This window comes from Tiliqua scincoides, chromosome 6 (assembly GCF_035046505.1).
Source record: "Tiliqua scincoides isolate rTilSci1 chromosome 6, rTilSci1.hap2, whole genome shotgun sequence".
Lineage (NCBI taxonomy): Eukaryota > Metazoa > Chordata > Lepidosauria > Squamata > Scincidae > Tiliqua > Tiliqua scincoides.
Genome location: NC_089826.1, coordinates 54,535,631 through 54,561,629, shown reverse-complemented (window position 1 = coordinate 54,561,629; position 25,999 = coordinate 54,535,631).

The following is a 25,999-nucleotide window of genomic DNA, read 5'->3' as shown; positions in this document are numbered from 1 at the left end:
GATCTTTTAGTGCTAAAAACAGCTTGACAGGCTTGTAAATGGCACAGGTTGGCCAAATTTTTAAAGGGATTTTAAATTTGAACTTTTGGTATCTACTGGCATCTGCAGTGAATCAAATCTGTGGATGCTAACCCGTAGATTTAGGGGTCCAACTATATTGTTATTACTTGTACATTTTTAATGTAACACATAGAGATTTGCAATAGATGAGAGGACAGATACCTGCTCTAAGAGGCTTAAAATCTAGAAATACAGACATGAGTGACAATAGAAGGAGAGGACAGGAGAGGTGGTAAGGTAAAGAGGGGAAGAATATGCAATTGCATCACATACCTTCTGTTTATAGTGGTGAAGTTTGCTATGTACTGCACATGGGTAGGTGAGAAGGAGGGGATGGGTTGGATGAAAGGGTTCTGTGCTCACCCAAAAACTCATCCAGTTACTCCTTAGGTGAGCCACCCTCAACTGTGACATGGAGATAATAATGACATCCCTTAAAAGATCATTGTAAAAACTGTAGATATAAAGCCATTTTGAGCATCTGTAAGTGCAACATAAAATTATTTTTAATCGTATTCTTAATCAGCCAAAGAATGGAGCGAAAGCTTCTAATTGTAGTCAAAGCCCACTTCTAACCTGTGCTGGCATAGTGGGGGCCTCATGGCGTACACTGTATCCAGTGCAGGTAAGGAGCTGACTGGCTGGTCTACTCAGGTGAAGCCCCAGCCTGCCCAATGTGCCAGCTAAATTGCTGGTGCAAATCCAGGAAGGCCTGGGAAGGGGGTTAGGATATGACGGAAGCCTTCTCTGCTGATCCCATCTCCTCCCAGGCCTGTCCCATCACCATTCTTTCCTCCCCCTGCCCAGCATTAGCCCTCTCTCCACTTTCTCAGTATCCTTCCCAAGCCCCTGGCTGCTTGGCACTTTTCTTACCTTTGCCACCAGCCACTCCTTCAGATGCACTGGAGTAGTCACAAACGTACTTTACGGCACATATGCAACACTCTCGGCCAACACTGCTGCAGCACCGGTGGAGGGTCAGTATAGGATTGCGCTGTCAGTTATCCAATGTTCTTTCCAGCTTTCATTATAACAACCAATGAATATAAAGGTGACTGACGTGATTATTACAGCTAAATGTAATTTTCTTAAAATTATTCAGGAAATCAAATAACATTAAACATCTGATAAACTGCTTGCATTTAGGATTATGCACTTTTGCTTATCATCCCATCTCCCTCACCTCTGTACACTGAAGCCCCACCACCACAAATGTTCTGGCGATGAGCCTTGTGGTAGATGAATCAGATGATCAGTTGCCGCATTCTGGAAGTCATCGCAAACAAGGAAAAACGCGACTGTTGGGAGCGTGGCAGTGACGTGCTCTGGCACAAATAATCATTACCTCAACCCTGAACAAATTTACTTGGAAGTAAGTTCTAATTTCACATAAATTACTTTCAGTTAAGTGTGTGTAGGACTGCAGCCAACTGTGTCTGAAACAGCTGTTTGGCGATCTAATCACAGATTTTAAAAGAAACTAGATCTGTCCTTTCTCCACAAGGATGGAAAAATATTGATGGACAATCACTCTGCATTAATGAACTGGGTGAATTTGTGCTGTGGAGATCAAATGAAGGGACATCAGTGTTCCTTTCTAATTTCAGGATTAAATACCTACCTGAACTTTGTAGACACACTTCCGTGAACACGTTTAGCCCAACACTAGTGAAATTAAATAAATACAAAAACAGCCTTTTCACTTAACAAAATAACAATTTTCAAAATTGAATTGGGGATTACATTTATGAATTCATTCAATCTTCAGGCACCAAATGTGTACATAAGCGCAAAAGTACATTTAATTGAATTTAATATTTGGAAAATGACATAAGAAGATCATTATAGGAAAAGTACTTTATGCTCTTATGATTTTTGGGGGAAAAAAATCTCTACAATGTTAAATGCCAGACATTGTACCATCTGGAGACATTAAAACACTCCTGGCCAGAGGCTAAACACCACTAATAAACTCTAAGCCTAAGTGAAGCAATAAAAGCCATAATCACAAGTCTTTCTAAAAGGATTATTATAAAGCTGACTTTGACCACCAGTAACAGTCAAAGGACAAGGATGCGTAAAGGACAATATCTTTTGCTTTGTTATATTCAGACTGACTTGAAGAACACTTATGATTAAATTGAACTGCAATGATAATAATCACAAGCAAGATGCAATTCTGCCTGTTGCTCAGCTTTTTCCATGCACATAATGAATGGGAATAAATAACTGGAACAGATTTATTTAGTTCACCTGAGATTTATAACCCACCGAATGAGAAGAGGAGGGTGGCACGTATGCCAAGTTATATGGTAATATAGACCATTTATTACCCATGGTAATTACCACATATCTACTGGAACATCTATGCCAGTAGATATAGGATAATATCTAGGAATCTGAATCTGACAGGTAAATATTCTCAGTGCATTACTAGGTTTAAGGCTTAGCTCTGTTGAGTTTGAAAGGGCAAAGCTGGCATTAATGAACCATGTTGACTTCTTGAGAGTGAAATAAAACTTAAAACAAATAGCACATGACAATGCATTCCAACAAAGATATTTAAGAACATAAGGGCATAAGATGAACCTTGCAGTATGAGCTCCAGCAGTATGGCGGCACTGGCGGGGGCAAGGGGAGAGGATAGTATTGGGGCCTCAATCATATCCTCCCTCAGGTACCTTCTTTTAAGACTGAAGAGTCACAAAATTTTTTCCATGATATAGTGCTATAGTAAATCTCCATGTAAAATAATGATGTTCCAATATTTCATGATTGTTCCTCAAGGCCGGTGCACTCAAAATGGCTGCAAGTTGGAGCCCAATTTAAATGTACTCATCAGAAACAGTGTTAGGAGTCGTCAGACACTGGCAATGGACCTGTGCTCTGGGTCCACCTACTTCAGCCAATGCCTGAATCCCTTGGTACCCATGGCAGTGATGGCAGGACACCACTACAGCATCTCCAAGAGGTAGTCTCCCCCTGAAGCTTTGGTGTCATTGCTCCACTGACAATGGGGAGATTGAGAGGGCCTTTCATCTGTCACCTGTCACTGGCAAACCTGACCCAACCTTACCACAGGGATCCAATGAGCTATGGATGGCTACATGCAGGGCTTTGCCCTGAGATCTCCAGCAACCTGGTGCCAAAATGCTTCCTTTTCGTCTCAATGTCCACAGGGGTCTCAGGATTCCTTCCATGCCCCTGGAAACAATGGCAAGCCACTGCACACAAGTGATTTGCCATTGGCAATGGAACAACAGGCCTGCTGGGTTCCCACGGTTGACAATTCCTCCTGTACATTTCCCTTTCAGATGCTGCTAATTCATCACTGATACTATTAAATAAAAACATTGACTGGATCACTCTTGTTGTCTCTTTATTAGTAGACAGGGATAGATAGATAAAGTATCTATCTATCTATCTATCTATCTATCTATCTATCTATCTATCTATCTATCTATCTATCTATCTATCTATCTATCTATCTAGTAGACAGGGAGTTTGTTTTTCAGTTTCGCTAGCCTCAGGGTGGGCTGCCATGGGGATGGGCATCTCTGCTTGCAGGGTGTGCAGCATTCTCACTCCATGACTCCAAGGAGGGAAAGCTTCTCAGTGATTGTTAGTCCCCAGTTCTCTGCAGCTTTTGGACAATGGGGTAAACAAAGGCAGGAGGAGGACAGAAGACTGGCATAATGACAGCCACACCAGCATGTGCCATCAATGAAGCAAAGGGCATGGGGTGTATATGGGTGTTGCCAGATGGACATGCCACTGTAGGGGACACCCTGTGTCACATGCCACACCAATGATTGGCCCATGCAGTTCCCTCTTTGTTAGCTTCTTGTGCTATGGCCTCCCAGCTAGGTGTGCCTGGTTGCAGTGATGCAAGGTGTAAAATGCTACATAAGGTACATATTGCTTGCCTTATACTGTGGCTGTGTAGCTAAAAGAAGTTTTGTGGGGTAGCTGGAGTAGGTTCTAGTCCTGCCTCCCCCCTTCTTTTGCCCCTGCTGTGGGTGTTTCTGGCCAGTCATGCAAGAAGTTAGTGCCTTGCGAGCTAGGGTTTATCCCTTGGCTGGCTTCAAACCTGTCTTGCTTGGCTTTTGGCCTGTGTGTGCAGTGAGGAACCAACAACCTCTTGGCCAGTGTGGTGTTGAGGCTCCCCTTCTGACCTGCTCCATTCCCTTCCCCAGCAAAAAGCTTCATTCCAGATGCTGAATGCCCTCACAACTACACCAGCCCTCACCATGAAGGAAATGGGGTGGGAGATTGGTGGATTGGGGTGGAATTGAAGGTGCTGGCACAAACTGAATCCTAACCAGCTTCCTGGGCCTGCATAGATCAACTCAGACTTGCACCAGATATAGAGCTGGTGCAGGTCCAAGTTGATTCATCTAGTTTGACTCCCTCCAAACCAGACGGTGGATACGCAAGCCATGCTTATGTTTTTAGTGATTCCTTTGGTCAGAACATAAGAACATAAGAACAGCCCCACTGGATCAGGCCATAGGTCCATCTAGTCCAGCTTCCTGTATCTCACAGCAGCCCACCAAATGCCCCAAGCTGTGTTATGTTTCTGCTTTGGGTTGTTGTAAGTTGTAAGAACAACCACCTTCCAGTTTTGTTTTTTAAACACAGGACACTTCCTCATATTTTAAATAACTACTTTTCTGCCTACAGGAAATGATTATGGGCTTTTCATAAAGACTTGCTAGGCGAAAAGGTGATTTGAAGAAAGGCTAACCAAACACAGCACATTCATTCCACTGAATAAACAATGTGAAAGACGTTGCTAATGAAAACTATCAGTGGGCAAGGTGGGTTGAAAAAAAAGGTGCTTGTACAAAAAGCACCTTGTCCTGCTCTTAACTTAGGTCAAACTGGGCAGCAAACACTAATGAGAAACATTTTTGTCAGTCATGGTTATCCACAACTGAGGGCTGATTCATTCGTTTACTCATTCCAACAATTTATATTCCATTTTTCTACAACAGTTGTACACAAGGCAGCTCATAAAACACAATCACATAAAACAAAACAAAATCACACACACACACAAATTAATAATGCCCACAGTTTAAGCCATTTTAAAGGCTTAGAGCCCAATCCTATGGGTGCTTTATGCTGGTAGAGCTTTACGGCAGTCAGTGCCAGCAGAAGTGGCATGATCAGAAGGTAAGCATAGGATTCGGTCCTAAAATTATCTGAGTCTTCTGCCTAGAAGACTTGGTTGATAAAAGAGGTTTAATGTCATTCTCAAATGCCGATATCAGAGTACTTGGCAGCATATGCTTAGATACAGTGTCACATAATATTCAGGCTATAATGAGTACTTGCAGAAATGTAATATTACTGTACCTTCCAACAGCCCTCTTTGAAAGCTCTTGGAAGCATTTCTTGCCAAGCATACTGAATACGTATGCATCTTCACGTGCTTTGCTGTCTTTTCTATTGAGGAAACAACTGTGCCTCCGAGGACCCCAATATGCAGCAATAATTATGCATCTAATTAAATGCATGTGTTTGTTGCACTCGCAAACTCTTAGACCACCGTGTCAGGTTCCAGCCAATAAAATCAAACTGCTAGGGTTTAATTGATACCATTTATCTGTATGCTTACTGTTTGAGGAATACTTCAATACCTGGTCTTTTTAAATATCTCCATAGTTCAAGGGTGTTTTGTTTTGTTTTATAAGGATTTATTCTGTGTTGATACTGTTGTTACTCTGCATGACCCCTCATATCCTTCCCTCCCCCTTCTCAAGGGAACACCAGAAAAGAGTATAACTCTGGAAATGAGAAAGAAGTTACTGTCGGTTGGGGGCAAAGAGTTCAAGGCTCACCAAGTCAGAGATTAGAGGAAGTGATCTTGGTTTGTGATCTTTATTTCCACGCATTTAATTCAGGCTTATGGAACTTGAAATTGCCTTCCCTTGGTCTTGTCTTCCTTATTTTCACTCCCCACCCATAACCAAACAAGAAGCTGTCCTTGTAGAGGGCCTGTCCATAACAGATTCAGTTCGCAGCTTGTTTTACCCACATTGGTGGTGAAGCTCTTAGATGCTCCATCTCTGAACAAAACGTTGGTCCTTTGCATATAGTCTATCCATATAAATAACTCTGGATCCTTTAAAGCCCTGCCCTTATCAGGGTAGGGCTTTTGCACAGAGTCCTGCACAGAGCATGTGGGCTCTGTGCAAAACAAAGGGCTGGTTGGGGTGATACCAGCTCTTTCATCCCCTGTTGTCTCCAGTAAGGAGGACGCTGGGGCAGTGCGGGAGGAAATCATGGGCAGATCCTGGAGCAGAGCCAGCTGCACTGGGGTGGTTAGGAGATGGAAAGAGAGAATCTCAACTGCAGCCAGGCATGCCAACTTCCTGTCCTGCCTTCCTGGTCTGGACCTGCCCCCAGGAGTCACCTTGAATGCCAGCTTAAGGACTGGAGTAGGACTGAAGAGACCTACTGAAAACTAGGTGGCCTATGATGATGCAAATTAAAAAATATATATATTTTCACTTACCTCTCCTGGGCCATCTGGTTTTTACTACCACCACAGAATGCAGCACATGCTCCATTAGCAGTGCTGCATGGTCCAGACTGGCAGGGAATAGAATTGGGCCCTAAGCAACAGATTGGAACAAATTGGTTTCGATTCTGCCTTGGAATTGCTAGGCAGCCTGAGGCCACTTGCCTTTTCCTCATCCTGTGATGAAGTACACATTGTGTTTGATAGATCTGGCATGCTAGTGTCACTGAAACATTTTTCTCATTCCGAGCACCTGGCAGGCAGTGTGTCAGTTGCATACCACAACAAAGTATGCTGAGAGGAATGTCTCACTGAAAACATTGCTGTCAAACGTGCAGTTCAATGCCGAATTAAAAGCATACTTGGCAAACAAGATCATTGACAAATTGGGGGGGGGGGAACAATGGCATGTACAATAGTTGTAGCATATGGAGCACCTTGAGATTACACAGGAAGAAAGTGATACTTTGTGGAGTTGATGCAACTTCACAAGGTGTTACCTTGCTTTACATTCTCTAACCCGTTACCAATCTGGTAATCTTTGTAATGCAATGATACCCCATGCTTTGCCCACAAATACCCTGCAGTACTGGCACTGGTCAGAGGAAAAAGCAAGTTCTTCAACTTACAGCACAGTCCTAACCTGTGCCAGTACAGCCAGGCCGCGGTGGCCTGTGAGGTATCCAACACAAGTTAGGAGCAGGCTGGAGGTCACATTGGGGTAAGAGACATTGGGATGTTACCCCATGTAACACCCCAGCCTGCCCTATGGGGTTACTTGGATCTGTGCCATTTAGCTGGTGCAAATCTGAAAAGTCTGTATAGGGCTCTGAGGCCGGGGAGCAGGGGTTAGGATACAGTGTGTGCTGCCACTGTTGATCTTGGTTTTCTTCTCGGTTTTCTTGCCTTTATTGGTTAAGATAGCACTGGTGGTTTTGCTGGCAAAGACAAGCTTTCTTGTTGGAAGGCTTTGCAGTGATCATTTTTACAGCTTTTGTTGACCTTGGACTGGGCTTAATACCATCAGATGCTGCAAATGCTGCATTAAAACAATTCGCATTTGCAAGCTGTTTATGTCCAACTCTATAATCAATGCTGGAGAGATCAGACAGACTCTGTCCCAGAAGAAAATTGCTCAGTTAGAGAAGGTGCCACTGATAAAATCAGCTCTGAACTTGCTATACTCAGTGCGCATTCCTGATGTATGGAATCGTGAAGTGGCATCATTGCTAATCTGAACAGTCCATCTCCAAATGCAGGTTATCAATTGGAGAGAGGACAGCAGCTTTGTAACTGAGATGAGAACAATGCCATCATTTCCATGGGCTATTCTAGAACTAGTGAAGAGTTAATGTAAGAACTGTGCATTAAAACTTTGCAGCTGCCCTCATCCTAGCTTTGTATGCACTGACATGTGTAGCTGTATGAAAAAGGATGAAAATGACAGTCAGAAGTGTGAGAATCAGATGCTGGGGGATACACAGACATAGGATGACAACACTGAGACCACAATCCTAAGATTGCTCTGGGCTGGCACAAGTCCCTTGAGCTGGCCTGGGAAGGTTGCAAAGGTGCTGTAAAGCACATTTGCAACTACACCCGAGTCAGCTGGGCTGGTGCATAAAGGTGCGCCAGCCCGTGGAGTCCAGATCCTGCCTCTGCAGAGACAGATTGCAGTATGTTTGTGCTGGAGGGTGGGCAGCAAGCGGGTTCAAGGGAGGGTGGCCAAGAGTGGAGGTGGGGCCAGAACCCAGCAGTTATGCCAGATCCTGACCCCATTCCTGAGCAGTCTGGGCCAGCTCTGGGCTGCTGGGATCTGGCTCTCCCCAGGGTACGGGGAAGCAATTCCCCAGGCTGAGCTGCTTTCAGCCCCAAATTTGCACTGGATATGGGGCAGGCCTACCAGTCTCCCTATTCCAGCGCAATGTTAGGATTGCACTGTGAGTGTGATTGATTCATACAATATTACTGCATGCATAGTTTCTTGGTGTGAGTTGCAGAATATAAAGTTAGGAGGAGCATAAGCTGTCATCACTAACTTGAGTCTACTATTGCCTTCTATTGTAGCATGAAACAATACCTCACATATTTGCTCACATCTGTTTGCTAACATCTGACTACACTGAATGGCAATTACACAAATATGTATTGATGACTAAGGGTGCAATCCTAACAAACTTACCAGCACTGAGGTAAGGGCAATGCAGCTCCAAAGTAAGGGAACAAACTTTCCCTTACCTTGAGGAGACCTCCGTGACTGCAACCCAACTGCAGCTATGCCAGTGCTGGAAAGTTGGTTAGTATTTGGGCCTGACTGAACGAAATTACAGTATATATTTATTATGAAGCTCTTCAGGACTTCAAATGCCAGCACTTTCACACTCTACAATATTAGTGTCTAGCCAAATTTTGATTGAGGCCATTGCTAAAACATGGGCTTCTCCATTTTTTTTCTCTCTTAGCACTTCTTATCAATTCAACCTTAGACCAAAGTTATGGAGCATAGAATTATGATTAGTTTAAGTCATGACAGGTTGCTGTATAATTATAAATAAAGTGGACAAGGTTGCAGACATTTTAAATGCCCTTCTGAACAGCGTTTGTGGGCATAGTAATACAGTACATGAATTCCATAGCAAGGGGAAAACATTTTTTTTTTTGGGAGGGGGGGGAATGTTCCAATACTGTACCACAAATTTCCTACAGAATCTACAAACAATAGCCATTGATCTACTACTATAGGTTCCATTGCAACTGAAATTAAGAGACACAACTAACTTTGGTCATTGATTTCAATGGCAGAGTCATGACTAACCTTCTTTGATCCAACCATTCCATTATGATGAAGATTTTGTGATATATCCTTCTCATCATAAATCTTTTCTAAAAGATTTAAAAAAAAACTCTGCAAAGAAAATGATTGACGTTCTACTTGAACTTACATTGCTTTCAGTATTCTGATTTATTTCTTGGACACCCCTAAAATTCTACATAATAATAATAATAATAATAATAATAATAATAATAATAATAATAATAATAATAATAATTTATTTCCATATCATCATCATCATCATCATCATCATCTATATAGAGCCCTATTATCTGTTTCCTATTGTATCCTGGCTCTGAAATGCTATCTTCTCAAATATCTTTAATTTTCAATAATTAAATATTGTTTTGATTTGCCCTTATTATCCTCAATGCATATGAACTGAAACTTGATTTAATTTCCTACTCAGAAGGAAGTGAGCCCATTTACTTCATGACAAGATAAATTTTGCAGAAGCCTTGTCATTAGATCAACTAAAGTACAATCTGTACAAAGCAATTAGAGGCTCGTTACTGCCTGTTGTTAAAAAACATACAAAACACACTTTTCACCTGGTCAGTCTTAATGTCATCATTTACAGGCTGTTCAACATGAAACCAGGATTTTGTTTCAGTTTTCTGAAGAGAAAACTGAAAAGATATTGTATGCTAAGAGCATGATCTTGAGATGGAAAAACTAATTTAATTGAGGCTTCAGCCCTAGTAGCATTCCTACTAACATTGTCACAGCGCCAGGTCCTTTATGGCGACGCAAGATCCACTATTGTAGGCTGCCAGGCTGCTATCTCAGCTGCTGCAGGAGGCTCCATAGGCACCTATCCTATTCCATTTTCCAGTGCTGGTGCAGCTGTGCCAGTGGGGCATGCACTTCATCCTGTGGTGGGGAGGCAGTCACAGAGGCCTGCTCAAGGTATGGGAACATTTGTTCCCTTACCTTGGGGCTGCATTGCAGTTGCACCGGTGCTGGAAAGTTGGTTAGGATCGGGCCCTAAGTTGACAGGGTGGATGGGCCATGGGCAGGGAGGGGAATTAACTGGGTTAAGTGTTGGGGAAAGAAGTGGGGTGTGTCAGGGGTGGAGGGGTACATCTGGTGGCAGTTGCATGTGCTGGATCTTATCCCCCATTTTTCTGTCCACAACCTGGCTGTCCTTGGACTTGTGCCAGCAAACTGGCTGGTATAGGTCCAAGGAGAACCATAGGCAATCAAGCAGCTTACCGAGGGGTTTTACATACCTTCTGCATGGCTGTCTGAACCCCCCCGCCCACACACACACACACCACCACCACCACCACCACCATAGCATGTAGCACATGTTCCATTGGAGCAGCTGCATGCTATATCATAGCGTGTGGGGGGAGAGGTAGCATGTGGGGAATAGATTAGGCAGTGAGTAACTTAAGAGTTCAAACAGACATTCTGTTAACTACATCTTTACTCATGGAATCTCACTTGAGTGGGTAACTCGCTGCTTCTTTTGTTATCCTATTTTTCTGTATTCTTATGCATGATCTGTCTCTTTCTGTATCTGGTGCCTTTTGATTGAACTATCAGTCCTTCACTACTTTGCATGCGTCATCAACCAACATAATTGCATTTCTGAGTATCTCTATATGCACTGCTACAGTATCTGTGGATAAAATTTAACCATCGCTGATAGTGATCTGTGATTGAAGAATCAGCAGGAAACCCAAAGCTGAATGTAATGTGACTGAAACATCTCACATCTGATGAAAGGCAAAAAAAGGAGTGGTAGGTTACCAAAAAAGGGGAGGGGGAATGAAATAGAGAAGGAAGCATGCATACAATACCACACCTATTTGACCTTACTTTCACCATAAAGTGGTTTTAGTCTTTCCTGACTTTCCTAACATTCTTTATACAAAATATCTTAGATCAAATATCTTTAATCCTTCTCCATATCCATGAATTCCTCTTTGCTATTGGTAAAGTTTTGACAATACATTTTATCTCCCTGACTTTTTTAGTCTTACTCTTTTTTCCCCATATTAGTTCCCTGGTTTGTTTCTATGTTTTTTTCCCCCTTGATCTGTGCCTTCTTCTTTTCTGCTGCTCACTTTCCTTTGGATGATTTCCACCTCTCTTTTCAGAGACACTTTGCTGAATAAAACTTGGAAATATTGACCATATCCAGCTGAAAGACATTGTGACCCCTAGTTAATTACTAGATGAGCTATTGGCTGTTCCAGATGGACTGGTCACCTTTCCTATCAAAGTAGATCACTGCTTGCAAAAATTATCTTGTCGGTTCTGTAGATAAGGAGGAAAAGCTGTAATGGCTTTGGCTCAGAAATGGTGATGGTATTCTTTATTTGCTTATTTTCCTTCTAAACAAATCCATGTCATAAAAAGCATAGCATCAACAGCTCTATATATCTTACCAAGCAATCAACAAAAGACCACTGCCGTTCCTATAGGGCTTCTCAGATCCGCACCAGCTATTTAGGCAGTACAAATCTGGGAAGATCATGTAGGGCTGCCTAGGTTGGGTGTTACGATACGGTATGTACTGCTGCCACCAATCAAATATGCCCCCTGCCTGCTTCCAAAACTCTCTTCGGCCACCCTCTTCCACCCCTTGTGCCACCTGCAGCAAATGTGTTAGGAGAGTTAGGACAGACAAAAGAAAATATTTCTTTACCCAGCGTGTAATTGGTCTGTGGAACTCCTTGCCACAGGAAGTGGTGGTGGCATCTGGCCTAGATGCCTTTAAGAGGGGATTGGACAAATTTCAGGAGGAAATGTCCATCAAGGGTTACAAGTCATGATAAGTATGTGCAAGCTCCTAGTTTTAGAGGTAGGCTACCTCAGAATGCCAGATTCAGGAGCGGGCACCAGAACGCAGGTTGTATCTTGTTGTTTTGTGTCTTCAGGCCCACCCTGAAGCATTTGGTGGGCCACTGTGAGATACAGGAAGCTGGACTAGATGGGCCTTTGGCCTGATCCAGCAGGACTCTTTTTATGTTCTTATGTAAATGTACCTGGGCAGGCCAGAAAAAGGAATGGATCTTGGAGCTGGCAGGCCAGTACACATTTTTGTGCTGGCACTGCTGGCTCCCGAATAGGGGCAAATGTGCCTTATGGCACATTTGCAACACTCAGAGCCTGCACCGGCTCAACCTAACATTCACATTGGGCTGCCCTTGCCATAGTTGGAATCAGAAGGTTAACTGCTTCAATGCATCCTGTCTCATCCCATGTGTTGCCCCATCTCTCTTGGTGAATGGTAACTTTGAAGTTCACCTTGGAACTTCAAAGTTCTCTTTATAAAATGAACTAACATCTAATTTCTAATAGACTTTAACACTGACCATCAAGGTGAGACCAATCATGACATCACGTCTCTGATGAAGTGATGAAGATTAAACTAAAACCCATTTACTGTACTGATATTCTAGCATGACACTTTTGCTATTCCTTGGCATGCCTCTCTTCCTTGAATACTGGGAAGCTCTTAGAAGTGACCATATTCCTATAGGGTCCATTTCCTTTGGGAGAAAGAGTACCCAGACATTTTTGTTTGGAATCATGTCTTTAAAGGGGTTTCCTAAAATGCAACACTATACAAAATGTGCCAACATGTGCCAACAAGCCTATGCTGAACCAGCACTGCCCAGAGCTCCATGGGAGCACCAGGAAGCGGAGAGGTAAGAATGGGCATGGGGAGAGGCCGCAGGGGGGGGGGGAGGTGTTCCAGGGTAGAATAGGACAGAGGATGTAGTGGGAGGGGGGTGGGAAAAATGGAGCTCAGCTCTCAGACCAATACGGGGTCTCGGTGACTCTGTCCCAGCTAAATAGTCGGTGCAAGGTCCAGTAGCCCCATTGTGGAGCTACTTTCTTTACAAGGGGAAAGGGATGAATATCCCCTTCCCTGACAAGCCAACAGTGGCTGCCCGGCACGCTCAGGATGCCACAGCTGCCATTTTGGTGCCACAGCAGCCCAACGCACCAGCCAGCTCAGGATTGGGCTGTTAATCTGTGGCAGCCAAAAAAACCAAAGAATCTTGTGACATCTTAAAGACTCACACATCTATTGTAGCATAGGCTTTCCTGGTCTACAGTCTGCTTCTTCAGATGCTTGAAATGTCATCCTCAGTAGATACATATAGACTGAAAAAAATCTTTAAAACAGCAGATTCAAATGCAAGAGAAGATTCAAGAGGTCTTCCAACACAATCCAAGGTAGCATTGACTTCTGCTAAAAGTAAATGCCATGGAGTTCAATGGTATGTGTATATTGGACTCAGAGGCATTTATTGGGTTGCGTGGGTGGGGTGCTCCAGGCACCAGTTGAGGAGATGCACTGGTTTTGACTTATGGATGAGTGGCAGCAGTGAACATGACAATGACAGGAGGGAATAAACACAGTGAAAGCAAGAGGAATATTGGGCCCTCCTACCCACGGCTGTGTCTGTTTGGCTCTGAAATTGAGTCATTCCTGATGCGGTGGGGGGGTGGAGGGGGCGACACAGGGGGTGGCATGGTAAACATAGAGGGTGCAGTGACACAGGGGGTGACGTCACCACATCATCCCATCCTGGGCACATTTAGGCCCTGTTATGGCTCTGATTGGATTGCCGCCTAAGTTTAATGACTGCTATATACACAGGTACATTACTGTTGCTATTGTGGAATGTGATGTTTATCTTGAAAGCATACAAGATAAATGTCACAATAGCAACAGTAATGCACATATAATAATAGCAGTAATTCAGAAAGTGTTCCAGTGTCCAAAGTAAGCCTCTTATTGGGACAGGAATGAATGAATGAGGGCCACCTGCCCACTGAAAGGCTACTAATATGGAACAGCTTTGTGCAGCTATCAGATATGTCACCTCCCCACCAGATCAGTGTTATCAAAAAGTTTCTAAGACCTTAATATTCAGCTGTAAAACTCCAGGGAGAATCTAGTCCCATGAAGTGGTACTCTCTTATGTTTTGGGATATCCTGGAGATAGGCTACATTTTCTTAATAGTATTTACCTTCTTTTGGAAGAATAACTTGCGCTTATAATCAGCACAATTTATCACCTATCCCCCAAAGTACCCTGCTGTTGAAATGCCTGACATATATATTAGGTGTTGTGGATTTAGCAAAAATTGAATTATAAATTGCCTTGCCAGCTTTGCCTCTGGAAATAATGAAAAACCTAGCTCAAGAAAGTTCTGTGGACGGATTTATTTTAAGGGGCTTTAGCAAAAGAACAACAACATCTGCATTCATCAAATCTTACTCTGGCACAAACTGCGTACTCTTGGGATAAAGGAGTTTTCATTTGAGAAGCTCAGAGTGTGATCACTTCAATTGCTTAAAAATAGTATAAATGGCAAAAACTGGCTACAAGGAAAAGCCCATTATGTTTTTGCTGTGCTCAGTGAGTGAGGATGATAATACCCACCCGTCAGTTCCACCATCTACACCAAAGCATTGCTTTAAAACCACACACTGTGGTATGGCAGGACTGAGGTGTTTGTGAAAGAAATTGTATGCAGTAGCAATTGGCATGGCTAAAGAAAACTCAACATAAACAAATAATTCAACATCAAATATCAAGAACTACATCACAGATTTATTGACATCCCAGCCATAAACACATTCATCCTTGAAAAGGAGTCTTTCATTGGAATTTTCTTCCATTTGTTCACTTCTGCCTCAGTGGGCTCACATTTTGGCTCCTGGCTATTAGGGTCACGTGGGGTCCTGCCACATGGGTTTACAGGAGAAAATTCCTTGAAGCTAGCAGTTGGTGCAAAAGATTTCTCCTAAGTTACCCATACCTTGTCCAAGATGGGCAGCCCAATCCTATTTTCCCCCCATTTCAAATAATGCCCCAGCCTGCCCTATGGGACTACTTGGATCTCTACCAGCTATTCAGCTGGCAGACGTTCAAGCAGCCGCATATAAGGCTGCCAGGCCCAGGATAGGATGAGGTGGCCTCTGCCAATCCTGCTCCCTCCCAGCCCACCAATTCCACCCCCTTCCAGCCCTATCCACCCCATTCCACCCTCCCCTGTCCAGAAATACCCCCTCCCCACCTCTGAACCACCCTCCTGGCACCTTCCCCCAGCCCCTGCACCATGAGAACTGCACTTACCTCCGCTGGCAGCTGGGGGCTTGGATGCAGCATTAGTGGGGTGACACAAGCCTCTCTGCTGATGCTGTCTACTTTCCGGGTGTCACAACATGCCTTGCCGGTGCAGGGAGCAGAATACCAATGGATGTTCTTGTTAGGATTGCGCTCTGAGTTCCTTTTTTCCTTTTCCTTTCTCTGAGTTAGATTATTGTAACGCGCTTTATGTGGGGCTGCCCCTGAAGATGGTTCGGAAACTGCAATTAGTGCAGAATGCGGCGGCCCATGCGGTCACTGGAGGTAGGCGGTTTGACTCTGTCAGCCCGCTTCTCCGGGGGCTGCATTGGCTGCCCATTCGTTTCCAGGCCCAATTCAAGGTGCTGGTTTTGACCTTTAAAGCCCTATACTGCTCTGGGCCAGGGTATCTCAGAGATCGCCTACTTCCATACAATCCGGCTTGTCCTCTTAGGTCATCAGAGAAGGCCTTTTTACAAGTGCGACCGCCTAAGGAGGTACGTGGGGCGGCGGCAAGAAATAGGGCCTTCTCAGTAGTGGCACCAACATTATGGAACTCCCTTCCCCTTGACTTGAGAATGGCTCCCTCTCTTGAGACTTTTCGGCGAGGCCTGAAGACATTTTTGTTTAAAGAAGCCTTCTGAGTGCATGGCCTTTTTAAACATCTTTTCTGTATCTTTTAGTATTTTTACAGGCCTGATTCCTCTGATTTGCTACGTTTTGCTCCTTTTATCTGACTTTTTATCTGACTATGGTTTTTATGGGTATATGTTAATGTGTTTTTAATATGTTTTTATTTGTGGTTAAATTATGTTTTTAATCTGTTTTTAATATGTTGTGAGCCGCCCTGGGTCCCTTTGGGAAGAAGGCCGGGATATAAATAAAGTTTATTATTATTATTATTATTATTATTATTATTATTATTATTATTATTATTATTATTATTATTTTTGATTGCTATTGTCCTGAAATCATCAGTGAGCAGCCTGTGTTTTAGACATAATTTAAAACTGATTTAGAGAGTTCTAAACATAAAATATTTCCACTGAGTGTATAACTTCTGATTTATATTCAAGCAGGCACCATACCTACCTTCTTTGGCTGGCTTTGTTTGCACAGAAACTTAGTTGACTTTGAGTGCAATGGTGAGATTTTATCTTTTGTACTAGATGTTTTCCTTGGACCAACTATACTTGATGCAAATATTAGAGGGCTGCATATTCAGATATTAAACTGTCTTTGTGTTTATTGAATAAAGGCTGTTGTAGTTATCTTTCTTGGAATAAAGATGCTGAAGAGAAGGCTTCAGATGTAGGCTAAGCATTTGACAACATGCCTTTAAAATGAAACAAAGTGAGAATCCAAAGTACATGACTTGGAATGGAAATTATTCAGGACGTTCTTACAAGTCAGGATGCTCAGCATTCAACAACTGGGGGTTGGGAATACTCTGTTGAGTATTACTGATTATCCATTACATTTGCATAGGAAGCTGTCATATACGAGTCGGATGATTGCGCAACCTAGCTCTGTATTCTCAACTTTCACTGGCAACTGGTTCCCAGTGTTCTAGGCTGATATTTTGCTCTACCTAGGGATGTCAAGGATTGAACCCAGAATCTCCTGTATGCAAGGTGGGTACTCTATCATTGAGCTGATCCCTCTCCCATGTGGTATCTATATGGCATATATTATTAAGTACAAGAAAAGGATGAGCAGGCGAACATCTCACCAGTGTTTGGAACAATTTATTTGCAAAATGCTTTATCAGTGCTTTCCAATCTCCTGCAAGGGAGTTGGGAGCACTGTAAGTGTGTGAGGGGGAGGGGCTATGGCAGCAACACAATGTCCAGGATTACTGTTGGGGATGGGCAATTTGTTTTTTTTAACTTATTGGCAGCCAGCATCAGAGTTCTGGAGGACCTAGGGGAGCCCTCTGCAGGGTTCCTTGTGCCTCCGAACATGTAAAAAAAACCAGAAGTGCCTTTCTTCTTCTTTTTTTAGATATTTGGAGTTGCAGGGAACCCTGCAGACTTCAACGCTGGCTGCCAATGAGTAAAAAAAACCCTCCAATCCACAGCAGCAGTGTGATCCTGGAGGTCACATTGTTGCCTCCCTCCCTCCATTACCCTTAAATGGGCAGGGACAAATGTTTCCCTGACTGGTGGGTCATGACCCAGCAGTTTGGGAACCACTGCTTTAGATTCTTCCATGGCAGATGTCACACTGGCTGGATGGCTGTATGAGTCACTCTCAGCCTGGAATATTGCTCCAACTTCCACAATCAAATATTTTGTTTTCTTCTCCTTAGCACAATGTTTGTCATAACATACACAGTAAAAAATACCTGTAGGTAATAGTGCAAACATTTTGAGTATCCCCCTATGGTGATGGTATAATGGTGTATTTGTAATGTTGCTCACAGCACTTATGCATCTTAAAACCATGACAAAGGATGAAGACTTGATGCACTCAAGCCAACTTCTTTCTTTGACTTCTTTCTTTGACAGTTTCAGCCAGATCTAGAAACACCAGAATACGTTTATGTTTAAGCAAATTTCTGATCATGGAGCCAACACAAGGCAAAACTCGACAGAAATACATAATAATAATAATAATAATAATAATAATAATAGTATTTATATACCGCTTTTCAACAAAAAGTTCCCAAAGCAGTTTACAGGAAAAAAAAAATCAAATGCTCCCGTTTACCCTGATGCAATGCACTGTACCACACATTGCTGGTCCTCCTTCCTAGAATTTAAGCTCCTTCCCCAAAATAACAGACTGGCTTGGGAGAGGATGCTTTTCACCAACACAAGACATCTTGAACTGAATGGGGTGCAAATCCAGTCACAATTTTCTCACCAAAACAAAACCACTTGAAATTGTCCCAGCTAAACAGCATAATTAAATCCACGCCAGAGAGAGGTTGGCCACGTTTCATAGCAAAGAGTTCCACAAAGCCCTAATAAACCCCTGAACACAGGTTCCTTCCATGAAAATGCTGACAGGTCCTTAACTAGAGTGGTGTGAACAGCCCTGCTGTAATAAGCAGTAATTTAAAGGCTGTGGGCTAGTAAGCTATTAGTGCTAGTAAACAAGTGACCCTGATGGGATTTCAAATTAGAACTTCAAGGGAATCATTGCATTTTTTAACCCTGCTCCTTTTACACCTAACTCAAAAGGCAACCTTACATTGCAACATAACATCATTCTGCAATTCACTTCCTTGGGAGGCACACAAGACTTGGAAAGCAAACTACACTCCCATTGAGAACAACAAACTTCTCTACTGCAGGCAGTGTAATCACCAAAGTCGTCTTTATTCATAACTGCATTTGATGCTCTTCTTACTGGCTTTTGCTTTTGCACTATCCAAACATGTGGGCAAGATCAACGCAATGTATTACTGCACGGGGAACATAGGGAAGCTTCTCTCTACAGACTTTGATTCTGTAGAGCAATGTTTCTTAAGCTGTGGGTTGGGACCCACCAGGTGGGTCACGAGCCAATTTCAGGTGGGTCCCCATTCATTTCAATGTTTTATTTTTAATCTATTAGAGTTGATGCTCCTATGGTATGTGACTGCATGTGGGGAAATGGTACATATTTGTACTTTTAACAAGCTACTATGTATATTCTTTTAACAATGATAGTCAATGGGACTTACTCCTGGGTAAGGAGTAACTTACTCCTGTGGACAGGATTGTAGCCTAGAATTGTTAAAACTTTTCCTGCTTGATAATGTCACTTCCAGTCATGACATCACTTCTGGTGGGTCCTGACAGATTCTCATTCCAAAAAGTGGGTCCTGGTGCTAAATGTGTGAGAACCACTGCTTAGAGTCTTTGGTTCATCTAGTTCAGTATTTTCTGCACTGACTGACATTGACTTGCTAGGGCAGTGGATCTCACACATTTAGCATTGGGACCCACTGGGACAGAATGAGAATCTGTCAGGACCCACTGGAAGTGATGTCATGACCAGTAGTGACATCATCAAGCAGGGAAATTTTTAACTATCCTAGGCTGTAATCATTCCCACTGGGGGCTATCCCCTGGGGGCTGGGGATAAGAATAGGCCCTCAGTTTGGCTGTACTTGTCGTAAGAGGTGACTAAACAGCCACTGGGTAGGTGGGACTCCTTAGCCTAGGAAGACAGCTCATATGAGAGAAGGAAAACTCTGATCCCAAACCTCCACTGCCTTGTGGCTACATCCAGTTATGGAAAGGGCTTCAGGAGTCAACCTCAAGGCAAAATCCGGAGCTGGAGTCCCTGAGGCAGTTCATGGCTGAACACAGTCACGTTCTGGCAACTCCTGCGACGCTGCTGGAACCAACTGTATTGGCTTCTGCCTTTCCATTGGACCATTTCAATGACATGGAGAGGGGGATTTGCTGCATGGGTAACAATCTATCCTCCATATCTACTTTACCCAGGCTTCGCGCACTGGAGAGGACACTCTGTTCCAGAACCACCATTCAGAGTGCGATACCATAGTCTTCCAAGACTGAAGGATACCAACAACAACAATCCTTCCCACACTTACCCAGGAGTAAGTTTCCTTTACTATCATACATAGTTGTTAAAAGTACAGGTCTATAACATTTCACCAAATGCAGTCACATATCATGGTAGCATCAAGTCTAATATATTAAAAATTAAACATTGAAATGAATGGGGACCCACCTGAAATTGTCTCGTGACCCACCTAGTGGGTCCCGACCCACAGTTTGAAAAACACTGTACTAGGGTTTTGGCGGTGGCCTTTCCCAAATCTACCTGGGGATGTGAGGTACTGAACCTGGGATCCTTAGCAAGCAATGCAGGTGTGTATCACTGAGCTATGGCCTTTCCCCTTTAGGAGACTGCACTTTGATCTGACAATCCTGTTCCTTCACAAGGGAGACCAGTGGCACAAGCATCAGTGCACCAAGAGGGAGAGATGGGGCAGGTGAGGAGACAAAGTGCCAGTGCTCAGTGCTGGAAATGCTGTTTGGCATCGCAAGGCCCAATCCTATCCAATTTTCCAGCGCTGATGAAGCTGTGCAAATGGGATTTACACTGCATCCTGGGTTGGGTGGACAGTCATGGAGTCCTGCTTACGGTATGGGAGTTTTTGTTTCCTTACCTTATAGCTGTAGCATTGGAGCTACATCAGTACTAGAAAGTTGGTTAGGACTGGACCCTAAGGTTGCAATCCTATTCACATTTTCCTGGGAGTAACAGCCCAATCCTGAGCTGCCTGGAGCTGCGGGACCCGGAAGCTCCACAAAGGGCTCCTGCCGGATCCAGAGCCTCCTGCGCTACCACGGGAGACTCCTCGGGAGAAGGGGATGTTTTCCCCCTTCCCCCGAGTAAGGGAAGCAGTCCTGCAATGGGACTACTCACTGTAGTAGTGACTGTTTGGTTGCTGCTAAAGTGAAGGCGCTCGTGTAGGGCGAGCAGCCCTACCCAAGCGCCCTGGATCCTGCGGAGCTCAGCTCCATGGACCTGCCTCTCCCCTGCCCCCAGGAACGCCCCCAACCACACCTCCCCCTCCCCGGAACGCCTCCCCCATGCCCCCAGGAACGCCCCCATTCCCACAGTTATAAAAAATGTAATTATAAATTACAGTTGCTTTAAATGTATAATAGGTAGGCTTTATAGGTGGTATAGCGTAGGTAGATGCAGCCACATGCATGTAGAGGTGTTAGAGAACATGTGGAGATGTTAGATAATTCTTTTTCAGATTTAGATTTTTTGTTGGTGTTGTTTTACAAAAATGAGAAGTGCAGAATTATGCGTTTTTATCACCAAAGACACCAGAAAAAAATTATCACACAGTGACATAATGAAACCCTGCAGTCCATTTGGATTTCTTAACAAGTCCAGGATTGGTCAGGAGTCTTCAGGAATCAGCATCAAACTCCGGGTGATGGCTGAAGCAGTTCTGCAGATTTTGGCAGGGCCTCCATGATTTAATGACATTCTGTCACGTTGGGGGATGAAACTTCCGGGAATAGCTCCAATCAGAGTTGGCAATCCTAAATCCAAACAACAGAAGAAAGCAAGCAAGTTTTGTCACTAAATGAGGTCAGGACAGAAGCACTTCTAGCTGTCATCTGGCCTGCACATTTGTTTGAGAATGATAATGAAAGTATCTAATCTTGCAAGATGCTAACAACCAGTCTGGTATAGTCATCGCCAGCCCAGGACCGCCTGACATCTGAGGCATTGTATCAAATGCTAACCCCCTTATCCAATGCTCCTCCCTCTCTCCAGTACTCTACTTGGCCACTCCCCTCCCCTCCACATTTCCTCTTCCGTTTCCAATCCAGGGAAGGAAAAGGAGGGAAAGTGGAAGGAAGTAGGTGTACAGAGATGGGCACCCTCTACCAATCTGCTGCCTGAGGCAGTTAATTCAGTTGGCCTCATGGATGAGCCGACCCTATGTATAGTAAACACAGCAGTAGCTTGGAGTATGCAAAGGAAATATTTGAACAGCTCTGTTCTTCTCACTTAAACATGTACAGACGTTCTTGTAAGGGGGTGGGTGGGATTGGAAGTTGTTTGAAGAATAAGATTCAAATCTCCATTAAACTGCAAAGGTCATACAGTGACCCTGGGTCAGTCACTATGTCTCTACCAGAGCCGATATGTAGGCAACCTCTTGCCCTACTATATGTTATTGCCCTACTATATATCAGCCTGAACAGGAAGCTTTTATGATACATCCTGTTGAGGAGAGCCAATGACCAGAGCTGGGTAGGTGGAGGGGAGAAATGGGGGAATTTCTGGGTGGGGAGGGGGCAGGTGAGAGGCAGAACAGGAGAGGGGATCTTGGAGGCACTGGCGTGTATCAGATCCTAATCCATTCCCTTTCCCCTCCTCTCTCCATTACTCTCCAGTAGTTGGTGCAGATCCAAGGGGATCCTTTGGGGCAGCATAGCCATGCCCAGGGAGTAAGAAAATAAAAGTTCCCTTTGCTTCTTCCCCACTGGATACACCACACACTCCTTTGGCACTGCTGCATCAGGTGGGGGATTTAGTTAGGATTGGGGTATTAGAATATATTTGTAGAGTATATTTGTAATAGCAGTTAGACTCTCAATTCAGTAGTCAGTCCAATGAGTGGGGTGCTCTGAAGAACACATGAAATCCCCTCCCCACCACAGTGCTCCAAGTCATATTGATGTGGGGAGCAAATTTGTTTGCCTGTTTCCTTGGCACACCTGATCCCCTCAACTAGAATCAGTGGGACAATGTGCTGATAGATGTCCATGAGGGTGAACATAGATCAGGGTCAAACTAGACATTACCAGTTCTTACTAATTGGTCTTTCCCTGCTTATCTTTTTTGTTTGTTTTGTTCTGCTTTGCTTTTTTTTTTCTTTTGCAGCTGAGGGGGGTATGGTCCCAACTGGGATCGCACTTTAGAAGGAAGGGGCTTTAATCATTTTCTCCAGCCACAATCCCAATTAGAATTAACCCCTTCCTGAAGTGATTTGCCCTGGGTAGTGAGCCCCATTTCATAATGCATGATTTTCACATACATACATAAATTGCTTGGTAACTTGAACACAGGTGCTTCTCATAACATTTTGATTCACAAACTGCCTTGGTATGGAGCCAAATTTACACCAATTAACAATCAAATTAACAAACACCAATGTTTGAAAAGAAAACAATGTTTGTTACATTAAAATAACCAGCTTTCTATTATTTCTCAGCCTGGCAGTGGAGCAGATCATGACTGTAAGCTGCACGCTCTAGAAAGACTTTTATGGCTTTTAATTTATCAAAGGAAATAATTAGCACACTTTGTGGCAGCCAGTGATGGAATTTATTCATTTGGAAGGCATTGGTTTCCTGTCATTAAAACTACATCATGTCCTTCCTTTTCTATTAAACTTGAACTGAGGGCAGTAAGAAGTCACTAAAAGGAAATGAAGAGGTTTTTTGGCAGTGCTCTCATGCAATGATTTAATGCTGCTAAAAGATAGCAGCCTCATGATGTATGCCAACAAATGTATTTTAAATTATCAAGCTTCCAATTAGCATGTTGTCCCCTTCATTTGATGCTTGCTAGCAACACAAGTATCTCTGATCACATTCTGCAGGATAAAGTAATTCTTTATTTTAATTGCTAATTGCAATGAGTGATTTTGTTTGTGTTTATTACCGTGTAAAGCAGAGAATACAATTTTGACATTCAGTGACTATACCTAGGTCCCAATGCTATCTGGGCCTAACACCTGTGCTGGACATTGTAAATGTGCTGTAAAGCACATTTACAGCACTCTTCGAGTTGGGAGTACCAGTTCCAGGCCAGTGTCGGTTGGTACTGGGCACATTGCAGTGCCCATGAAGGACACAGCAGGAGTGTCTTATGGTAAGTTGCACTGCTGGTAAGTTGCAGAGTGAGGTGAGGGGAGGAACTGGCTCAGGAGGGGGGTGGGACTGGCGGAGCCCTGCTCTGCCGGATCCTATTCTCCACGTTGGGATGTAAAGCCTGATACAGAGGTTCTCTCGTCTGCACTGGCAAAATAGAAGCCCCATTGCAGGGCCTGTTCCCTTACTTGGGGGAAGGGAACAAAAGTCCCCTTCTTCCAAGGAAATGTCCCGTGGCCTCCATGGGGCTGCTGGATACAGCAATTGCCATTTCATCACTGCTGCACCCAGAGGCCCCACTAAGGATAGAATTGGGCTGTTAGATTGATATTCTATAAGTTTTTTTTCCCTTCTAAATTTCAGAGTGATCAGTTACATTTTGCACATTCAATAATAATTCTAGCCAAACAGGGCTTTCCAGTGGTGTTACCAAGTTGAAGTCTGCAGTGAAGGAATAAATATGTATTTTCTGTATGCAGATGTATGTTTTTTAAACACACACACGCGCGCACGCACACACACGCACGCTCACACGCACACACAGTTTGTTCTTTCAGGTTTTTCTGTTTAGTAAGTACATTAAATTGAAAAACTTGAATGAACAAAATGTGTGTGTAAAGGGGGGGTTAAAAATAGTACCACGCCATCTCCTTTTCAATCCTAATAATTTTAATAACAAGCAAAAGCCAGTTTGGGACAGTTTTGATCTCTGTTCATTTTTCTCAGGAGGTCTAAAGAATCAGCTTGGAGACCAGATTACACTTTCACTCTTGGGACTTTGTGGTCCTTACAGTCGTGAGCCAGGCTGTAAACTGGCAGGAAGAGAGGGAAGGAGCCCTAGCCAGAACCTAGTCCTGATAGATCTGAGACTGGAAGAACGACAGACCCAAGGAAGTGTCTCCTTTCCAGACTTAGATCTTCCAGATCTAGAGCTGGAAGAGATAGCCTTGCATAGCATGTCTCCTTTCCCCTAATTCAGGTGTTCCCAAAGTGTGCATTACAATACCTTAGGGCATCACAGCACACTCACAGGGCACTGCAGGATGTCCCCACTGGCACCTCCTATCTGAGTGCCACCATCTGGGATCTCATGAAACTTCATGAAATCCAGTATGGTGGTGCCTGAATCTCACAAGATTTGAGTGCCACCATTTTGTTACAAAATCTCATGAGATGTGGGCACTGCCATCTTGGATCATGCAAGATCCAAGATGACAGTGCCCAACAGAGCCAGGAAGAAGGGGTTGTGGGGGCATCACGACAGGTAAGTTTGAGAACCACAGCCCTAATCTTACATCACAGTCCTATGTGTGTCTACCTATGCGTGTCTACCAGTAATAAGCTCCATTGATTTCAGTGGCACTTACTCCCAGGTGAATGTGCACAAGACTACAGCCTTAAAGCTTCTTGATCTTAGGCTAAAAAGAACACACCTGCATGTAGCTTCCTCCTCCTTCCATCCAAGTCCCTGACAGTCTCCATTACACATCCCTGTTTAAATGAAACTTGCATCTGGAGAGTGTGTGCAACAGCACCAGCTGTTAACATCAGCTTGAAGACACCCAGAGCAGAATCCATGGCAGTAGCCCATCCAGGCTCCCTTCTAGGTGTTACAGGGGAGACAAGGGTGAGTTTGACACAGGGCTGCTGTTTCAACAGCAGCTTCATCTTTGTCCTGACATCGAGGCCTGCCCTAAGTGGATATGGTCTGAATGTTCAATTCTGACACTGAATATAAATCTAGAGGCAGTACAAAACTGCAGTACAAGTATTCAGAGAATTCTTATAAGGCATATAATAACCATTTACATGTCAGGCAAAAGCCTCTAACAGCATATTCATAACCACTGAGAGTGAAGTTCCATTCAATTCATGTCAATGAGAATGTTGACATTTACTTTACTGAGGATGTGGTTTTCACCCCATATCTATGGTGTAAGGGTGCAGTTAAGCTTACTGTTAGGATTTCCCAGTGTTATGTGCACTTTCTAAATCCTTGAACTGTCATGGACTAATCTTACTCTGTAAAGTTACACCTTATCACCAAATCCATGAGCTTCAGCTTTATTAAGGAGTCAAACATGATTACGCTGTTCTT